The 22,394-nt window shown below is 44.1% G+C and overlaps 1 long non-coding RNA gene across 2 annotated transcripts; it reads right to left on the bottom strand.

Annotated features, from left to right (window-relative positions):
• Positions 1–156: 156 nt before the first annotated feature.
• Positions 157–8,579, bottom strand: LOC308474253. 2 transcript variants are annotated; one of them, XR_013984620.1, is made up of 3 exons: positions 8,534–8,579; positions 4,661–4,778; positions 157–978 (listed from the first exon to the last, which is right to left on the bottom strand). It is a non-coding gene; the product is annotated as an uncharacterized lncRNA (long non-coding RNA). The 2 variants fall into 2 exon arrangements; XR_013984621.1 differs by lacking the exon at positions 8,534–8,579 and adding an exon at positions 7,687–7,785.
• Between the last annotated feature and the right edge of the window lie 13,815 nt (positions 8,580–22,394).

Here is a 22,394-nt window from a genome sequence, read left to right as displayed (position 1 = left end):
GACCTCCTTCCCTCCCTCCATGGGTTCCATATTTAAAATAAAATTTTCTGCATCTTTTACCATAATCCATCTGTTATATATCCATTGTTACCATAATTAATTCCACATTACAAGTGTCGTTACATCCTGCCAATGATTTTAACTGTTTACAGTGGTCTTTTCAATAAATTAGGAATTTACTCCAATCTTTTGAAAATACTTGATCTTGCTGGTTTCTGATCTTCCCTGTCAGTTTTGCCATCTCTGCACACTTCCATCAGTTTTGTCTGCCATTCTTCTCTTGTTGGCACTTCTCCTTCCTTCCATCTCTGGTAGTTTTCCTGCTCTTTACTGGGACGGGGCAGGATGGCTTCAAGCCCAGGGCATTGTGGGTACTCTGGCAAAGCCAATGAGGTGCTCTTTGGGATTTGCCCAGGAAGCCTTGGCCTCGCTGCCACCCTGCCCCACACCCTGAAGCCGTTTTCATCCCATTAGGAGTTATGCTCCAACTGCATAGCTTCAAGAGTCAATTTTCTTGTTTTCCTCTTCTCTGCCCTCCCCATTCCCTTGTTGCTTGTGTGTCACGTCTTTAAGATTGTAAGCCTGGGGGCAGAGGTTCTCTCTCCTTTTTATATTGATCTATAAGCTGCTCTGGGAACCCTTTTATTTAAAGGTGTGTGTGTGTTTGTGTGCGACTGCACATGCATGCATACAGTAAGAGGTGGATGATTTTTTTTAATACTTCATAACCTGCTGCATTGCATACCAGCTAATCAGTGCAGAATGCAGTTCCACAGGCTGCCTGTGTAATTTGCACTCAATAATCCATGGCGAGCTTACTTTGAAAGCAAATAAACAGAAAATTCTATAGCATTTCATTAAAATTCCATTAAAGCAGCAATGCATAGACATTCGCGGAGATTCACCTGGCTCCAACATTTAACAACTCAGTCTGTGATTTGGGGGCTTTGGCTGCAAATCCCTCTGCTCCCTCTTTTGCTGCGGAAGGAAACAGGTGGGCTGTTATGGGTCACAAAGTGGAGACTGAAAACATGCATGACGATGTGGTACATCCCTCTGACTCAACCCTGTTAGATCAAGGCACGCTCGCGCCTTAAACCCTATCCAGTTGCAGGGAATTGCTGGTGGGGCGAGTGCTGTTGCACTCAGGTGCTGCTTGTGGGCTTCCTATACACACCTGGGTGGCCACTGTGAGAACAGGGTGCCAGGTTAGATGGGCCTTGGCCTGATCCAACAGGCTCTGCTTATGTGACGGCACCAAAGTGCAGAAATTGAAGGTCCTTAAATGGTACCCGGAACTGATTATAAGGTAAGCTCAAGTGGCAACCGAGCTCAGAATCAGCTTCTGGGAACCACAAGCTGCTCCTTTCTCCTTGTTGTGAGAAGGAAGAGGTTCTCCCAGAAGACACTGAGCAAGGCCTCTCTCCCACCCCACAAGACTTGGGACATTGCAACAGCAGCATCACAGTATAAAGCTAAGATGAAATCCCCAACCCAAATTTAGTGGCTGGGTTTGGGCTCTGTGTGACACGTGTCCCACTTCTCACACTCCATTCTACAGCATAGTTTTGGTGTTCTCTACAGCATGACGGTGGGGCGCGGGTGGCGCTGTGGTCCAAATCACAGAGCCTAGGGCTTGCCGATCAGAAGGTTGGCGGTTCAAATCTCCGTGATGGGGTGAGCGCCCGTTGTTTGGTCCCTGCTCCTGCCAACCTAGCAGTTCGAAAGCACATAGTGCAAGTAGATAAATAGGTACCGCTCCAGCGGGAAGGTAAATGGTGTTTCCGTGCGCTGCTCTGGTTCGCCAGAAGTGGCTTAGTCATGCTGGCCACAGGACCCGGAAGCTGTACGCTGGCTCCCTCGGCCAATAAAGCGAGATGAGCGCCCCAACCCCAGAGTCATCTGCAACTGGACCTAATGGTCAGGGGTCCCTTTACCTTTACCTTTACAGCATGGCGGCAGTGGAACCGCACTGGTCACGCCACCCTAAAATCGCCTCTGATTTAACACCACATTACAGGCAGAGGATGTGCAGGTGGGAAGGGGCTCCTCCTTAGTTTTCCAAGGGTGTGCAAATTCTTTGGAAGTTTTCAGGGAAACTCACTTTGTTTCTTTGTGCCCAAGTGGTGTATAAAAATAATAAATCACCACCACTTTCTGCCAAAGAGTTCACACACAGAGAAAAAAACCTTTCCACAAATTCCACTGCTCCCTAAAGTTTCAGAGGCTCAGAACCATATCACCAAGTTCTTATCTACTTGAGCCATTCCCTGTGACCTAATAATAAATTGGGCTGTCTACGCTGCAATTCAGTAGAATGAAGATGTTGTAGGAGGCAGTCGTTGATACAGCGCTTTTGCCCTTTCTCATTTCTGTATTTCTGTGGTGGGCTAGCTAGAAAGTAACATAGTTAGGGGTCGTATATTCCAGTTGAGGTCAGTGGCACTGCTCACATTCATATCGCTTAATATCTGTGGTAAAGCTATTCCAGGTTCTGGCCCCTACATGTGAATTTGGATTTCTTTTCCCATTACAGACCTGAGATTGCATATTGCAATTTCTCAGTGGCAGGAGCTAATAATTCATTAGAGCCAGGCTGAGCATGGCCGCCTGTGTGCAGAATAAGACAATTGGCAGTGCACTTGATTTATACCTCCAGCTTAGCTAATTAAGCAATAATTCAAGGGGAATCCATCATTGTGACAGCTTTGTTGATCAACCACCCCCAAGCAAAGTCAAAGGTGTTCAGTAGCTTGGGGAGGAAAACCCAGGTCAATAATGAAAGCTGCTAAGATGGGAGTGTAGAACATACCAATGACTGTGTCTGTGTTTTAAAAAAACAATGGATAGAAGCTTAATGCTTTCATAAGCACGTCTTCCTATACGCATAAAAAATGTAAGGCTGTTGTCACACTGCAGTTTGTGTGGCTGCCAATAGGTGGCCCTGCCAACTGCAGTATTGCAACAGAACAACAGGTGAGTGAGCAAGCACTATCTGAAGTCCCCCCTCTTTTAAAGAGGGTTGGAGGTTGGAGTGAACTGGGGGGGAGGGGAATGGGCTGGGGAGGGGAGGGGAGGTTTGGGTGAGCTATGAGAGGCTAGGTGAGTGGGATAAAGGGAAGAGGGATTGGCCAGGTGTGAGGGAAGGTGGTTGGTGAGTAGGCAGGGTTGGTGAACAGGGACGGCAGCCCCTAATGCAGGCTTCCTCAACCTTGGCCCTCCATATGTTTTTGGCCTACAACTCCCATGATCCCTAGCTAGCAGGACTAGTGGTCAGGGATGCTGGGAATTGTAGTCTCAAAACATCTGGAGAGCCGAGCTTGAGGAAGCCTGCCCTAGTGCATCCATATATGTACGGAAACACAACCTGCTTATTACATTTATATACCTTTTCTCCATGGAGCTTAATGTAGCCTGCATGGCTCTCTTCTGCTCCATTTTATCCTCAGAGAACCCTGTGAGGTAGGCTAGGCTGAGAGGCAGTGACTGGCCCAAGGTCACCCAGTGAGTTTCATGGTGGAGCAGGGATTTGAACCCTGGTCTCCCTGCTCTTAAGTCCAACACTCTAACCACTGCACTACATTGGCTGTCTATAGCAACAGAGTGAGGATATATTTTCATGGGAGCGTCTTGCTGGAATGGGTGTAGAGAAGCAGCCATAACACTGCAGGTTTCATGTGCTGTTTGCCTTTTACATGTGGTTTGAAATCCCGTTCAATGAATGTCTGGAAGGTGAACAGTATTGCACCTAATATCCCAATCCACAACTGCATTCATTCACTACCACTTTATACACAGAAGCTGCGCATGTACAAACAGTACACGCATAAGCTCTCTTTACACGGTCAGGGATGCCAGTTTTTACAAGATCCAAGACTACACATACAGGGCTGCACAGCTTGTAGGCTTCATGCACAGAATCATTAAGTACACAGAGGTCAGAGGCCAGGACACCAGCAAAATCTTATTTTCCTCTCCCTGTGTTCATGGCTCCACACTGTGCAAAACAGGGTTTTGTGTACTTCCAAACAGTCAGCAGCAATTATCACTGTACTCGTTTTGCAAAGCTCTGTGGACCTTTGCGAGAGTTCATGCATCATTTGCATGTGTATTTTATGACCTTGCCAAAGGGGCACCTCACTACTCTCTCTTTGCTACCTCTCTACACACATTTTTTTTAAAAAATAAAAACACACAAATGGGGAAGTGAGGCAAACTTCTCTCTCTCTCTCCTCTCTCTCTCTCTCTCTGAGTTACCCAGTGCTTGTGTGGTGTGACAGTGACATCTAGTGAATTTTGTGCCAACCACAGTTGTTGCTTGCTGATTTTCCTGTCAAAAACAGCCTTTGCTATTTTTGGAATGCCAGGATTGGATGGAACAGTGGACTGGCACTGTGGAGCCGCCCGGACTCACCCCACCCTGTCAGCTGCACCTGCCTAAAAACAGTGAAAACTAAAACTATGCTGAATGCCATATTAACCCATCAATTCTGGGACCAGGTTTCCCATTAATCTTGCAGTTTGCAGGTGTCTCCAAGGCTCTGTTTTCATAGTAGGCCTCATTGTGTTGGTGCTATGTGCCCTTTTACAGTGACATGGTCACATTCTACACAGGCAAAGGATGCCCAGCTACAACCTAGTGAATCACAATGAAGCTTACCTCCGGGAGTGTCGCGCTTCCAGAGATCCTTGCAGTGGCTCCACCATGGACAGAACCGACACCAAATTCAAATTGTGGAAGCATTTCCTGGCTTCTCTATTGTTTGGGATTTCAAGACCTGGAAGGGATAAAGTTCCCATAACAGTATTTAAATCAAGGATGTGAAAGCTGTGGTGTTGGTGTCAAACAACATAAGCAGGGCCATAGGTTTGCCAGCTCTGTCGAAGGGATGACAATAAGAGTTTGGAACAAGAGAAGGGGTGTGTGTGTGAAGTAACGTATAACCCAAGTAAAGGTATACCCACCCTATGCTTTCTAGTTGTGTTTTGAAGTGAATATTCCCAGCATTCTCTTTGAGGCATCCATCAAGCCCACTTTGAACTCTACTCAATTGTTTTACTCACGGTTCACGGTGAGCTTCTTCTTCTTAGTGTAACCCAATGTCCCAGCTGTGAAATGTTGGTGGGAATCTCCTGGCAGCTTAGCAGATAAGATGTCACTCAAGCAGTTTAAACTAATCCATCCAAATATGCTCAGTACAAGCACACATAAGAGACCAAGCCCAGGCCATAGCTTTATGTGGCAGGTGCTGATTAGGTATCACAGAATTGTAGAAGAGTCAGAAAGGACCTTGAGGGTCATCTAGTCCAACCCCCTGCAGTGCAGGAATACACAGCAGTCCCGTACGGGAATCGAACCTGCAACCTTGGCATTATCAGCACCACTCTCTAACAGACTGAGCTATGCAGAGGGAAGAGAGGGAAGTGGGAAAGGTGTTTGCACACACTTTGGCAACACTGCTTTTTAATTCATCCTGGCATATGCCTAAAGAAAGCAATGTAAGCACATCCACTTTGCCCAAAGCCAGCCCCATCTGGCACCTCCTACCTCTGAACTGTGGAGGCTGGTCATTGTAAGAACAACAGTTTAAGAATTGAGGCCCGAGTTTGATTCCCTCCCGACATTTCACTCCCTGTCCTCTTTCCCATGTGTGTCATATTTTTCTTAGATTGTAAGCCCGCGGGCAAGGACTCACTTGCTCAGGGGCGGCCCAAGACATTCTGGCACCTGAGGCAAATCACAAAATGGTGTGTCTCCACCCATCCACCCCTGGGAAGAAAATCTACACCAGGAAGAAAAGGGGGGCGGAATAAATATCAACTTCTAGAACAGGGGATGGGAGGAGACGAGCAGTGCCTCCTGTTGTCAGGTTCGGGGAATCAGATCCCTCCCATGGTGGCAGCCCAGAATCAGAGAAAGGATAAAAGTTCTTACCAAACAATTTATTCAGTAATTTGCAGAGAATGACAAAGGAATGCAGCCTTTCTAATGATAGCATTGATCCAAATAAAGTCGCACCGCCCTACGTCTCCCTTATTCAACGTCACTCCTGCCTTGGTTAATCTGAGCTTTCTGCCTCTGAGCTCTCTGTTCTAATACCCTCAATGCCCGTCTGGTCTTGGGGGGGGGGGGGTCAGGAATGCTTTCCATGGACACTGTCAGCTGTCTCTCCTCCTCTTCCTGCTGTTCCCCTTCCAGCATTTCCCAGCTTCTACCTTCTGCAGGCCCTTCTGCAAACCACTGTTCTAAATCTATACTGTCCTCTTGTTCTGAGGAAGGTGCAGGAGAAGTGGGGGGGGGGACCACTCCTCTTCAGTCCAATCCCTGACATCTATTCAACCAGATGCTGCTGTGGAGGTAGCGTTTTGGGGACATTGCCAAGGAGGTGGCAGATTGGCCTCCAAGGAGTGTACTGCAGCTGCTGTTGGCCCCATGGCAGTAGGTGATGCAATCTTTGGAGGCCGGATCCCGCCTCTGGAGACGGTTGTCTGACCATGCCTCATCAGTGGGGACAGACTTAGCCTTGATTTAATGGACTGTATGTCAGCCCTTCTGGGAGCCTATTTGGATAAAAAGTGGGGTACAAGTACTCCAAATAAACATATTAAATAAATAAATTTGAGTACTACAGAATAAATAATTGGTAAACAAGCAGCTTCAGGTGCCAACTCTCTTGGGCCCTAGGTGCCCGAGTACCCACAAAAATCCCCAAGAAGGGGCAGGGTGTTAGGATATAGTTCTGTTCCACCTTAAAAGGGGAAAGGCTGTTGTGTGTCACATGCCTTTTTGTATATAGCTTTTGTATTGTGGCTGTTTTCCTGGACACGGAGGCAAGCAGTCATGTTTTTCCTTTGTTCTGAACTACGTTGAATAAAGCTGTAAATATGCTCTCTCTCTGTCTGCATCTTTCATTGTGGAGACTTGCACACAATGCACATTGTGGAGACTTGCACACAATGCACTCTCTCTGTCTGCATCTTTCATTGTGGAGACTTGCACACTCTGCTGAAAGGGTGCATGGGTCTTGGAACGTCTCTGAGGCTTGTGTCGCTAATTGACTGATGCTGTTCCACGGGAGACCAGTGATCGTCCGGAGACAACTGGAGGCCTGCCTGATGCCTTCATCTGCCTGGCAGTATCCCAACACAGGGCATCTACAAATTTCAGTGCCAGGGCAATACATGATGCATGGCATCCATGGCCCCAGGCACTCACACTCGTGGAGCCAAGCTGGCACTCCTGCCTCCATGCAAAGTGGAGCAAAATATATTGAGAGCAGCTTGACTCTCCTTGCAATCAGTTTACCAGTGAGATGTCCAGTCAGATGATGGGGGGCGGGCATACCTGGGGATTCCCTCTCTGTATAAATTGCGGTTCATCGGTCTACCGCCGAAGCTACAGCTTCTGGAGCAATCAGAAACTGGAACATCAGTGTCCTAGCTTTGGTATCCTATATCCAGAATGAGTATCCAAGTATTTCAGCAGTCTGATATATATTTTCAAAATTGTTTTGTTATTCTTATTCTTCGTCAAACTACAGAAAGGGATTTTTTAAAAGGGCATTCTAATAGTGGAGCCAATATGGCCAGGATCAAGCTCTCTCCTAAATCCTGTTGTCAAGATGCCAGCTGTAGGGAAAAGGCAAGAAAGGGGTGACATGATAGAAATTAATAAAATTATGGAACCTGCTTCCACAGGAGGCGGCGATGGCTACCAAACTGGATGGACAGGGCCTAGCCATGATGGCTAGGCTCTGTCTCCACAGTCAGAGGCAGCAATGCTTCTGAAATCCAGTTGCTGGAAACCACAGGAGAGGAGAGAGGCTTCGGCCCAGTATCCCTGAGGGAGCATTCCCCCCCCCCCATCATACAGCCCGGACACTGAGGTCCAGCTCCGAGGGCCTTCTGGTGGTTCCCTCACTGAGAGAAGTGAGGTTATAGGGAACCAGGCAGAGAGCCTTCTTGGTAGTGGCAGCCGCCCTGTGGAAGGCCCTCCCATCAGATGTCAAGGAAATAAACAACTACCTGACTTTTAGAAAACATCTGAAGGCAGCCCTGCTTTGGGAAGTTTTTAATGTTTGATGTTTTATCGTGTTTTAATATTCTGTTGGGAGCTGCCCGGAGTGGCTGGGGAGGCCTGGGCAGATGGGTGGGGTATAAGTAATAAATTATTATTATTATTATTATTATTATTATTATTATTCTCAAATCCTGCTTACTGGTTTCCCACAGGCATCCGGTTGGCCACTGTGAGAACAGGATACTGGACCAGATGGGCTGTTGGCCTCATCCAGCAGGCTCTTATGTTCTTTTCAAAAGCCCTGAAAGAGATTTCCTTTGAGATGCAGCCAGACTCAACACAGTAAACTGTATAATTCCCTTGTAAAGTAGGTATGTCCTGCAGATGGCAGCCTAGAGCTGGGGAATGATTACCAGGAACCCGTTATATTTTAGGCAAAGGACGAAAGCTAAGGCTCCCTATCCTGACCTGATCTTGCTCAATGCTTCCTTTTCCATTAAGTCATGACTATACCTTTAAAGCACGTTCAAAGCACCTTCTTTGCTTCAAAGAATTCTGGGTATTGAAAGCTGTCAAGGGTTGCTGGGAAATGTAACTCTGTGGGGGTAAATTCCAGGGCCCAGAATTCTTTGAGGAAAAGAATGTCATGGATACTTTAAGTTGAGGTTCGAGCATTTGAATCATAGACTTGTAGAGCTGGAAGGGACCACGAGGGTCATCAAGTTGAACCCCCTTCAAATTTGCCTCAAAGTGTAGTGTATATGTAGCCTGTATCTGCAAATTCCAGCGCTGGTTGGTGCCCATTGGGAGAGAGCAAATGACAGAAAGCACCAAATGATTCAAACTTTGCTCTCATATTCCTTCTTGCTGAGTTCTACAAAGGGCAACCCTTAGAATAAGGAGGAAGCATGGGCGTAGTTGGGTGGGCATGGGACAGCTGCCCCCCCCCAATAATCAATAAAAATCAATAAAAATACTTACTGTATTTTTCGCTCCATAAGACACACCTTTTCCCCTCCTAAAAAGTAAGGGGAAATGTGTCTGCGTCTTATGGAGTGAATGCAGGAGGGAGGAGGGACCAACAGGCTGCCCTCCATCCCTCCTTCTGGCTCATTGTAAAGCCAGCAAGAGCTGTTGCTGCTGGACTTCCGGGTTGGCGCGATCTGGAAATGGCGGATTCCCTCCGAGTTGCGGAGGGAATCGGCTCAACTGAGGATGGGTCTTGCCGTGCCGGCGACGCGGGGACCCCCAAAAACCGCAGGTGCTGAAGCCTGCGGACTGAAGACTCGGCGGGCACCTTAAGCGCCCCCCCGATTCGCGAAGAGCCTTTTTAAAGGCTGCGGAGGGGATACGGAGGCTGGCGTGGTGCTGAGAGTCGATCGCTACCTTGGTTGAGTGCAGCCGCGAGCCATGACTGGAGAGCGCTGATTCCCTTCCTTGAAATTCGGACTGAAAAGAATAACCCGTGAGTAAAAGGAAATTGGACTTTATGAATATTATCCCGTGAATTTGAGACGACCGGGGGGTGTACTAAAAGGGAGTCCGCACCTCCCCTTTTTGCAGACGATTTAAAGCAACGAAATAAGATCTAAGCTGGAGTGTCTACCCTTTGTGGGGTGAGTTGAAAAAGACATCAACTTCCAAGATTTGGTAAAAAGTAACTTTGAGCTGGAGAGTGGAGTGTCGAAAGATTTCTTTTTGTGGTAAACAACCCCCCCCCCGGGCCCGGGAGCGTCCTGCCTTTGAGCTTGGGGAAGAGGTGCGGAGTTTGACAGCTGTCAAAGCTGTCAAACGGACAGTTTAAGTGGAAAAACTGCTATTCAAGATCCCTCTGGTTAAAAATGAGTTACAATTGAGTTAAAATTGTTGGAAACAAAGTAATAACAATAAGTTGGAGGATTGTTGGAGAGATTACTAAGTAACCAGAGTCCCTCTAGGGGGAAGTCTGTGAAATTACAATGGCTGTGGATGGAAAGTTACTGGTGGAAATCGAAAGAATGTTTCATTTGGTGGGAATCTTACAAGAGCAGAGATTAGCTATGAATAAACAACTTATGACCTTGACTTCTGGAATAAGCAGCTCTGCTGAATGTATTGAGGACCTGGATGAGAAAGAATCCACAGCCGTATTGGAAATGATAACTAAAGAAGTGGAAGAGACTAAACAAGAAGAAGAGAAAGTAAAGTTGGAAAGCACCAACCAGGAGTTGGCATCTGTGGAATATAAACAAGGAGACCTTTGGATTTCATTTACCACAAATCTGCGAAAGATGCAAAAGATGAAGAAGGAGGACCCGGGAGCTTATGGAATACAGGAACTTAATATAAAGAAATATGAGGGGGGCCTCCAATTTGATTGTGATTTTGAAGATGCAGATTTTGTGGAAATTTTCCAGCAGTTGCTTTCAAATATTCTGGTGAGAAGAGAAAATGGTTGGATGGTGACAGAATTTTTTCGAGATTCGAGGGCCGACATAAAGGATTACCAACAAGACCGGCGGAGAGGGACGGAAAGAGACTTGAAAGCCTCGGACGTGAGGAACCCAGGCTGAGAACTGATATTTTGGACATGTATTGGGAAGGGACGAAAACCGGGGATGGGAGGGAGGGAAGAATAGAATTCTAAAAACACTCAAGATTTTTGGGTTTGGTTAACATGATTTTTATTTAAGACAAATTGGGAAATCAATGGAAGAGAATTTGAATCCAACTTAGGAAAATTTACTTTATTTGTATTTATAAATTTTAAGATGATTAAGAAGAGAAATACCAATTTGCTGACACAATTTTGGGAAGTGGGATGCATGAAGGGGGGTGGGGGGAAGTCTGGGAGCAAGGTTAAGGAAGTGGGATTTTCTGAAACTATACATGTTTTTGTCTTTGTCTTTTTTGTGTGTATTTGTCTTTATAAAAGGTGAAAAGCCAATAAAAATTTCTAAAAAAAAAAAAGAGCTGTTGCTGCTGACAGGATCTGCCCAGCGGGTCTGCGGCTCTTGCTGGCTTTACCGCTAGGTGGGAGGAGGGACTCATGAGTTCTTTGGGTTCACAGAAGACTAGAAGAGTACTCAAACCTTAAAGTCTCTCTTCATTTGTTAAGGACAGTGATGATGGTTCTTAATGCCACTGTTGACTGCTGTTCACTTTACATGGTTGTAATATGATTCTGATATACCGGTTGTTTATTAAATAGTTTAGTATAGTGGTACCTTGGGTTACATATGCTTCAGGTTACATGCGCTTCAGGTTACAGACTCCACTAACCCAGAAATAGTACCTTGGGTTAAGAACTTTGCTTCAGGATGAAAACAGAAATCGCAAGGCGGCGGCACGGCAGCAGCAGGAGGCCCCATTAGCTAAAGGGGTGCCTCAGGTTAAGAACAGTTTCAAGTTAAGAACGAACCTCCAGAACGAAGTAAGTACTTAACCCGAGGTACCACTGTACAACATTTGATTCAGAATATTTTTTTTTCTTGTTTTCCTCCTCTAAAAACTAGGTGCATCTTATGGTCGGGTGCATCATATAGAGCGAAAAATAGGTTCTGTGCCCCCTAACAAAAGCCTGCCCGCCCCGTAACAAAAATCTAGGCTATGCCCCCCTGGGCTGGTCATTACTGCTTTGGAGCACAATGTTGGGTTTTTGTTTCTTTCTTTCTTTGTTCATTTCACAGTTCTGACCACCCTCCAGCTGTTCACACCAGCGCAGTTTTAATAGTGCCATATTATTTTCTGTTTGTGAGCACCCTAGGTGGTGTTGATGGGATGCAGATATCTTCAAACTTTGGCTATGTCCTCTTTTCCAGCACGCATCCTCTTTTCTGTGCGTATGTAAAATGAGAGTCATCATAGTGATCCATAGTTAAAGGTAAAGGGATCCCTGACCATTAGGTCAAGTTGTGGCCAACTCTGGGGTTGCGACACTCATCTCGCTTTATCGGCCAAGGGAGCCGGCCTACAGCTTCCGGGTCATGTGGCCAGCATGACTAAGCCGCTTCTGGCGAACCAGAGCAGCGCACGGAAACGCCGTTTACCTTCCCACCTGAGCGGTACCTATTTATTTACTTGCACTTTGATGTGCTTTCGAACGGCTAGGTTGACAGGAGCAGGGACCAAGCAACGGGAGCTCACCCCGTTGTGGGGATTTGAACCGCCAACCTTCTGATTGGCAAGTCCTAGGCTCAGTGGTTTAACCCACAGTGCCACCTGCATCCCATTCAGATCCATAGTTAAAAGTCAGCAAATGTGTCCTCTTTTTTGCTCTTCCAAACACGGCACCCCTACTAATAAGGAAAGGCTGGAGGACTTCAGTTGGTGTGAAGTCGGTTTGAGAAACAACCTGTGGAACAGTACCGTCAAGGCATAGAATACATATGCATTTTGGGCAACGTCATGTGAACACAGATTAAGAATCCGGTATTGGAAATGCAGTGAGTGCGCCATAAATGGTACTGTGAACTAACTAAGCAAGCTTTTCAATATCTAAAATAAAAAATAAGTGAACTAGGCAACAGGTTGTGTTGATTCCAGCTGTCATGTGAAATGGGGAACAACCCTAAGAACAATTCGTCATTCATTTCAGCTCCAAAACACATTTCAGAAATTGTGTATTCAACCCACATGCAACAAACACTTATTAATGTACAGGAAGGTGATGCTTCAGGAAAGGCAAATGACAAAAGATTTCAAAGCCATCCAGAAGCATCTGAATGATTACACTGTGTTTAATGGGCATTTATAGAAGTCTATATTTAGCATCACTTTCAAAACAAGTCTGGGAATGCTTCTATGATTCTCCTCCTCGGAATGTCTCCCTGGAATTTGGAAATTAAATTACCTGGTCTTGTTTATGTAGTGCAACTTGTGCATTAAGGCAGCCTCCCCCAACCTGGGGTCTCCAGGTTTGGAGTTTGGGATTACAACTTCCATCAGCCCTGGTCAGTGTGTAGCAGCTAGGAATTATGGGAGTTGTAGTCCAAAATCTCTAGAGAGCACTGGTTAGGAGTTGGAGAGGAATTCTCCATTATTCCATTATTTAGTACTGGGTCCTGTACAGAGCACTGCACATACAGCATAGTTTGCTGCAGTTTTCAGTTCCTTTGGGTTCATTTACATCTCTTTTCCCTCTAAGGGCATTTCTAGACTGTTGCTTTTTCTAGTGGGGTTCAATCGCATACCATCAAATTCAGGTTGCACATATGGAAGCTTTATGCAACAAACCTGCTTCCTGAAAAGATCAGCCTTCAATGCAACAAAGTGACAGGAAGATGCACGGCAAAGTATGGGATAGGGATAGAAGAGAAATTAGAATCAGGGTTCATGCAAAATGGAAACCATCAAATTTGCACTTTCCGGAACAATAGGTGAACCAAACAGTGATCCTTTGAAATTTGCACTTATCTGAACTTTGTGACATAGTTCTCCAACCAATGTATATTTGGGGAAGTGTGCATAAAAATGAACGCATCAGTGGAAATAGCACACAGAAATGCATCGCATATGGGGAAACAACTTGCAAAAATGTGCACATTAGTCAAAACTGCACATAAAAGTGTATTTATTCAGAGAAATTCACACAAAAATGCTGATGAATTTTCATGAGCTTTTTTTTTAAAAAAATAGTAATTGCTGCAAAATATGGAGAACTGAATTTAAGATTGGAAAAATGAGAAACCAAGAGAACCAAAATAAAATAATAATAATAATAATAATAATAATAATAATAATAATAATTCATTATTTGTAACCTGTCCATCTGGCTGGGCCTCCCCAGCCACTCTGGGCAGCCTCCAACAAAGATTAAAAATACATTAAAATGTCAAAATTGACAAAACTTTCCTAGCATGGGATAATATTTACCTGAGACAACTTATTCTAACCTCACCCCAAATTAATCAGGACGAGCATTTCTTCTGGAAATGCCCTAATTTATTCTGTGCATGTGAGCAATGATAAAACACATAAGGTGATATTCTAGTGAGTCCTGTCACTGCAAGGTTTTCTGCTTGCACAATAGGACTTTCCCCTGCTCACCTTCCCCTGCACTATTCCTGCACCCTCCCCAAATCTGCTCTAGGGGGTTGGGAGCACCCCTAGAACAGATCTGGGAAGTGCACAAGGGGAGGAGAAAGAGAGAGAGAGAGAAGTTTCTGTTGTATCAGCAGAGAACTCTCTGTGCTGGCAGAATGATTGCTTTAGCACCCCATGGGATCTGATCACCCATGAAAAGACAAAGTTGATGGAATTGTACATATGAATACATAAAGAATTTTTTGTGTAGTATGTTACCAGTCCAGTTGTACACACTGATGAAACATGGGGCTTATCATTTTTAGAAGGCACTTAGGGTGCAATCCTATACATATCTACTCAGAAGGAAGCAGTTTTGACTTTTTGCAAGTTCAATGGAACTTAGGTCGTTTCTAGGCAACCTGTCTATTGAGCATTCACCCTGATTTGTTTACAGGGAGGTTAGACGATGTCACACCAAATGTTATCCCACACTGTCTTGTGCATTCTCCCATCACTTATCTTATCACAAGAAGTCCAGTCTTGGGAAGAAGCAGTTTTGTTGCACAGGAGCTTCCAATCAACTTTCTTTGCACAACCTGAACTTCCTGATAAACATTTGAACCCCCACCTGAAAACAGTGGCAGTCTGGAAGCACCACCTAGATTATGGCAGCCTTTGGACTTTAAGTTGGTATGCAGCTTCAACCTTTGCTATGCCAAGTCGCTGAATCTGTAAATCTCAAAGTGATAACTACCTGTACATTGAAACTTAAATGTATTGAGTCCTTTGAGGTTGTTAAAAACATACCTTCCTTAACTCACCTTAGATTCCTTCCTCTTCCTTTTCCCCACTATATGCTGCTTGAATTCACACTAATCTAGGTTGCTTATTTTTTCCGCTGCAGATATAATTATCTAATTATAACCTGATTAACCTGCCTAATCACAGTTGCTTTCTCCAGGGGATCATGACATTGTGAGCTTATGGAGATACACGACTACATTCAATAGTTAGTTGAATAAGACCACCTGCTTGAGTTGTATCACTTCTATTATGTAAAAGATCTGATGGGTGCATTTTGAATTGCTTAATCACTGTGTTTATTTATTATTATGTAAAATCCACAGTTAAATGTTAATAACAAATACATAAATATCTCTGCTGATTTGAGTCTATTTGTGAAGATCCTAAGCAGCAGAGAAAAGCCATGAAATAGTTTGTATGTGGTATCTTGTTCAGGAAATTATCATGCTCAGAGTGAATGACACAGTCTTTAGAAATGTAGTTCATTTGAATTGTTTGGCTACTGCAGGCTCTCCTTTTCCCTTGAACAGACCCACTTTACAAGACGCACACGACTGGGTGGTAACAGACATTTTTAGTCATCATATATGGATGCTCCATCTGGGGATACAGGAATAACTTGATATTTACAAAGTCCATTATGAACTGATCTACTCCCTCTTTCCCAGACAGAAGTGCAGATGAGAATCCAATTTATCCATAGTCTTTCATGCTTCCATGTTACATCCTTGGCTCAATAATCATATCCAAATAATTTATTTAATTTTACTTAACAAATTTTACAACCTCTGTGCAATTTCTGAAAACATTTAGATTCTCGATAAAAACAAATATTTTTAAAAATATTCAAAGGGTTATTAAAATCAGGAGCAGTTACATAAAACACTTGTAACTTCTACATGTCTGGATAGGTTTTTCTAACCAGAAATGTTTTGTACAGTGAAGGCACTTGCTGGATGTCAGTAGGCAGGGAGTTCCAAAGTTTAGGTGCTACAACACTAAAGAGTCAATATCTCACAAGTGCAGAGCAAGTAATACGTGGTGCCTGTAACAGTCTCAGGTCCACAGATGTAAAGGATTGAGTGTGCAAATGTTTGGGGTCAAATAAACTGGTTCCCAAGCGGTTAAGGGCTTTATAGCAAACATCTTGACCTTGGCTTGGTAATAAGGTTAGAAATGTGTGTTTTGTGGGAATTTTTTTTTTTTTTTAATGCCTGTTTAAATACTATTTCAAGAAGGATTTTCATGCAGAAGTGAAGCAAACAGATCGGCAGATTCTGCAGATAAGGAAAAGAGATCTGCACAAAAATAAAAATCCAACAAAAGAAGAAGTGAAGCTTGGCCTTTTTTGAAACCATTTTTGGTGCACTTCTCCCACCCACTGAATCTTCAGAAGGAATTGAGCTCAGCTGACCACAAAGGAGAAATCATGACTTTATGAGCTGAATGGAAGATTGCACCATGTTTCTATTCCAACAACTGATTTCAAATGAAAAGGGCTGGTCAGTTGCCCTGGAATTACCCAAAGCTTTGGCTCTCTCTACCACTGGACCTGTGGCAAACTGTCTTTCTTCAGGGATCTAGGGAGGTTTTAAAGGCACTTATTTTCCAGCTGGTTTCTTGTGATTTTTCATAATTGTTATTTTTATTGGCCAGATTACTGTTATGATTACTATTGCTGTGTAAGAGAAAAGTACTTTATTGGTTGGGTGAGTATGTCTTATTGGTTCTTATTTTTGTGTAAAAAAAGGTTTTACCTTTTCTATTGGTTATTATTTTTATGTAAAAAAAGTTTTACCTTTTATATTGTTGATGTCCTCTTTTTGTGTTGTTGGTAGCTGCAAGCCATCTAGGATGGGTAAGGTCCAGAAAGGCATCCCAGATATATTTCAAAACAAAATGAACAATTTGAAGGACCAAACATGTATTGATAAAGCTTGTGTTGAAAAATGGGTCAACATACCAAATGCAAGCCACACCTAGGGGTCACCTACCTGCACAAAACAACAAGCAGAAAGCCAACCAAGATGTATGAACCCAGGATGCCAACCAAGCATAGGAACAGTTGGTGGGGCGACAGGTACAATTTTTTTACAAGCAATAATATTACTTAATTATTTTATGTTGGTGTGTGAGCATCTACTCTTGGGTTTTCATTTCTTTCTGCAGCAGAGTTCCTTTTACAGAGTTTTCCTGCATCTTTTACTTCTTTACAGCAGCAGCACCCCAGCTCTTAGTGAAATCCCCATTACAGTAATAAACACTCTTTGGTTCTGTTTTTCAGTGTATTTTATTATTTACAAAACTTTACACTGGTCAAAAACAAAGAACACAACACAATCTTTTTCACTTTTAGCCATCCAGCCAGAGACCTAATGCTGACTCCTTCCCATGCTCATTTACACTGACCCAGACTTAGTTGATCACATGCCCTAATAAAGGCACCTGTTGCTGGGGAAATTTTCTGTTGCCTAGCAACTTCTTCAGGACCATTTTCAAGTTTCTTCTAGAATATTCCAACATTTATACACTGCTTGCGTGCCAAAATATCTTCTAAGCTGTTTACAAATATCAAATCAGTTCTAAAATATCCATGTGTAATCAAAAGACACACTAATGCAATTCCATCATTCCAACATTAAAAGCACACAGGATTAAAATATACAATAAAACAAGCCTATTAAAAAGTATAACAATTAAAAGAGCAAAAGAAGGCTGATCGCCAAAGAATTGATGCTTTTGACTTATGGTGCTGGAGGAGACTCTTGAGAGTCCCATGGACTGCAAGAAGATCAAACCTATCCATTCTGAAGGAAATCAGCCCTGGGTGCTCACTGGAAGGACAGATCTTGAAGCTGAGGCTCCAATACTTTGGCCACCTCATGAGAAGAGAAGACTCCCTGGAAAAGACCCTGATGTTGGGAAAGATTGAAGGCACAAGGAGAAGGGGATGACAGAGGACGAGATTGTTGGACAGTGTTCTCGAAGCTACGAACATGAGTTTGACCAAACTGCGGGAGGCAGTGGAAGACATGAGAGCCTGGCGTGCTCTGGTCCATGGAGTCATAAAGAGTCGGACACAACTATATGACAAAACAACAACAACAACAAAAGAGCAATTACAGCAGTCTTGGGGGAAAGTGACCAGCAACACTGCAGCTGGCAGAACTGAGGCATTCATCTGTAAGACAGGCACTACAAAATGGTGACCCTGTGAGAATAGGACTTGCTGGCTCTGTGATCACCTATGTGTTGTATTAAACAAGCACTGGGCTATTTTGATACATCAGAGTTATGGATTGAGAAGGCCGAGTTTCATACACACCTGGTTAGCTAGAACGAAATGTTTCCCGAGGGTAAGCCGGGTCAGTGAGGTGTATATCTTGGAACAAAGCAGAAACCAATTAGAGCAATCCAGTCCTTCTGCTGAGGGGAAAGTGACTGGTAGGAATAGATATATATATGGCACACAGAGCAAGGGATGGAAAGAAAAAACATTGATTTTTTTGAAGGAAAGAGTTACCATTTGAAGGGAGGGAAGTAGAAAGACTTCTGTATAAAAATATCCTCTCTGCCGCTATAATATTTGACTTCACCCCCAAAGGCACACTCCTCCATTGTCTCCTGAGACAGGAGGGTGCCAACAACAACCCTGTTGAATGGGTAACTTCAGAAGTAATTCTCAGCAACTGGGACTTCTTTGTTTAGAGAAACGGCGAGTGTAAGAGGTGACAAAATAGAAGTTTATAAAGTTATGCATGGCTCAGAGAGAGGAGGCAGGAAAAAAAGTTCTCTCCCTCTCTGCTAGCATGAGAACTCATGGGCGTTCCATGAAGTTGCAAGTTGAAAGAATCAGGACGGATAAAAGAAAATACTTCTTCATGCAGCACAGTTAAAACCGTGGAACTCATTCAAATTTCTACATGTTTGATCTTTGTGGGTTCTGACATGAATTGATCTGCTCCACACCTCCGAGAAGAATGTATGGATCAGAACATCAAATTTCAACACAGTTCACACCTCAAATACACACACACACATTCAAATCTATTTTTAAGATGCGTATTTTGAGATAATATACATTTAGACCTGTATTTTAGGAGAACATTTAAGATACACACAGATTTTTTTAAAATTCTCTTTTAAATGCAGAAATAGGCGGGGACAGATTTATGAGTGAACAGATGAGAAAGTGAATCGGACCAAAGAAGGTGGGTGCTTTTATGTTGAGGACTGGTGACTCCGACAACTAGGCGGAGGATTTCTCCACCATCTTGGAAATTCTGATTGGTCTCCTGGGTCTGAGGAGAGATTAAAAGATTGTTTACAGTACACACAGCCTTGGTGAAGCTGTGGAATACAGCAGGCAACTACAGTCTTAGAATACAGTGGTACCTCGGGTTAAGTACTTAATTTGTTCCGGAGGTCTGTTCTCAACCTGAAACTGTTCTTAACCTGAAGCACCACTTTAGCTAATGGGGCCTCCCGCTGCCACCGCGCTGCTGGAGCACAATTTCTGTTCTCATCCTGGAGCAAAGTTCTTAACCTGAGGTACTATTCCTGGGTTAGCGGAGTCTGTAACTTGAAGCATATGTAACCTGAAGTGTATGTAACCCGAGGTACCACTGTAGTACATCTTTTGGTAGGTATGACCTACAGAAGCTCCCTTCATTATGACAGGCTGGACTTGTGGGGTAGGTGAGGAAAACCTTCGCTTTTCAGGTAGCTCTGGGGAGGGTGTGAGAAACATGGAAGGGTTGTAGTTTAGTGGCCGAGCATCTGCTTTGTGTGTAGAAGGTCCCATGTTCAATCTCCAGCCACTCCGGATAGGGCTGGGAATGGCCCTCATCTGAAACCCTGGAGAGTTACTGCCAGTCTGTGTTGACAATACTGTGTTCGATGGGCAATGGTACTTTCCTATGCTCACTCCTCCTGGTAGCTGGAACATTGGTTTGTTGCGCACTGGTCCTGCTGGCAGACTTCTCATAGGCATCTGACTGGCCACTGTGAGAACTGAAGATAGCCTGCTGGTCTGATCCAGAAGGACTCTTTTTATTTTTGCAAAGATGTGTACCTTAAGCAAAATTGCACCTAGAAATGGGCATATTAGGATAAATTTGCATTAAAATGCTGATGGATTTTCATAATGACTTCTTTTTAAAAAAATAAAAATAAGTGTAAACGGATGTAGAAATGTGTAGGACTGAACTTCAGATTGGAAAAATGAGAAGCTTGGAGAAATAAAAATGGTCTGATTGGCCCATCCCTTCCCACTACTGAAAGCGCCATACCACGACTGTAATAGCAGGCATACTGATCCAATGAGGTTATTGCCAGTATTCAGTGGGAATCCAGGGAATCCAGCACCCTTCTCCTGCTCAGAAATGGCCACAGGATTTCAATCTCTCTCTCTCTCTCTCTCTCTCTCTCTCTCTCTCTCTCTCTCTTTCCCCCCCCTCCCTCCCTCCCTCCCTCCCTCTGTGTGTGTTGGATTGGGATGAATAACTAGAACCACCCACTCCATTTCTCATGTGTGAATGAGACCAGGAAAGGAAAGCACTGCATCATTCTTCCCCATCTCTTCTGCTGAAGTTTAAGAAATGGAATAACAGCTGCTTCCCCATTCTTGAGTGAACAAGTGATTATCCTTTCAGCTCTCTAATTGCCCAATCAGTGTTACATCAAGCAATGAAATCAAGCCAATCAATGCAAAATTCAACTTTAAATATACCCTTTCGTTTGTATATTTATATATGTATGTACAAAACTGGTAAACAAACAACAGCACCAATGCTGGAAATGGCACGCAAACATCTTAAGCGAGGAAGAAAGATGCAGCCATGTGCACTCTCCACACTGTGGCTGAATCAGAAGGCTGCCTTGCAGTCATCCAGAATGTATTTTCTGAGCCTAAGCTCTGTTAATCATACCATTACAGAAGGTGGACCTCTCTGCCTTTGAGAGACATAAGAGGAGTCCTGTCAGATCAGACCAAAGGCCCATCTGTTTCAGCAGCCTGCTTCCCACACTGGCCAATCAAATACCTAGGGGATACCCATAAGCAGAACATCAGACCAATAGGCCGCCTCTCAGTGTTGTTCCCTGGCAATTGGTAGCCAGAAAGGCATAGTGCCTCCAAATCTGAAAGCAGGAACATAGGAAGTTGACTTATACTACATCAAAGCATTGGTTCATCTAGCTTAGTATTGTCTACAGTGACAAACAGCAAGTCTCCAAGATTTCAGACAAGGTCCTCTCCTAGCCCTACCAGGATATGGTGGGGACTGAGCCTGGAAACGTCTGCATTCAAAGTAGAGGTAGTACAACTGAGCTACAGCCCTTCCCATCCATATAGTATGAGGCAGTTCAATCCCTGGCATTTCCAGGTAGGGTTGGAAAGAACCTCTCTCCGAATGCCTGGAGAACTTCTACCAGTCACTGCAGTTGATACAGGTCTAAACTGACCAATGGTCTAACTCCACAGAGAGCAGCCTTCCATTCTCCTCCCCAGCATTGTTTTTATAACATCAGCAAGTAATGGATGTGTATTTCATGGGACTTGGATGGTTCTCAGGTTCTGTTGCCCAGCGAAACTGCAAAAAAGTAAACAATAAACATTTTTCCAAAAAAAGAGTAAAAAGTAAAAATAATAATGGTAGCAATTCAGGCTGCCAGATGGTAAAGTTTAATGGCTTTAACTACACATATAAACTGGAAACTGATGGGTTTCTAAGAAAGCAGCCTCCTGTTTGCAGATCTTCCTTTGCAGGCACTGCTGACTTCAATTACACAGGTGCTGCTTATTCTTTTTTTTTCTAAGTGGCAACCCAGTTATGTAAGAATTCCAGGAAATCAATCAGGCAGAAACAAAGGAGGCAATTCAGAGGCAGAATAGTTCCCCACTCCACCATCCTTATAAAAACAGCGGCAAAATCCAGCTCCCTCCTAAAAATATCAGAGCCGGTACTTGGTTTCTGTCTGTCCCCAGCCAATCCATTGTCACTCGCAATGGGAAAATGGTCTCACCCCTGGCATTCTGTGAATGAGTTGGAGAGGAAAGCAATTAGATGGGAAAGAATGAAACCATTCATCCCAAAATACCTGCCCTGCCTGCTGTAAACAACTGGGTTTCATTCCTGACTTTTGCAGGCATTTATCTATTTTGAGAAGCATTGCAAAGTCAGTGATTCATGTGTACATAATACTGCCTGTATAATTAGAGACAAAAGGGACCCTCTTGGGAAGCAGCCACTGAGATTTGGGTGCCTGTATAATAATAAGACTAAATGCCATGAATTTCATAGCACTCAGGCAGCTAGGAAGCTCCACTTGATTGGATCCACAAGAAGCCCAGTCCATGAAGTGTAAAATTGACCCCAGACATTTACATGTAGAATAAAGTAAAGGTACCCCTGCCCGTACGGGCCAGTCGTGTCCAACTCTAGGGTTGTGCGGTCATCTCACTTAAGAGGCTGGGAGCCAGCGCTGTCCGAAGACACTTCCGGGTCACGTGGCCAGCATGACGAAGCTGCTCTGGCGAGCCAGCACCAGCCAGCACCAGCGC

This window comes from Podarcis pityusensis (genome assembly GCF_964106645.2).
Source record: "Podarcis pityusensis genome assembly, chromosome: 3".
Classification (NCBI taxonomy): Eukaryota; Metazoa; Chordata; class Lepidosauria; order Squamata; family Lacertidae; genus Podarcis; species Podarcis pityusensis.
Note: the sequence above shows the minus strand (reverse complement) of the source record. Positions and strands in the feature narration are given on the sequence as shown.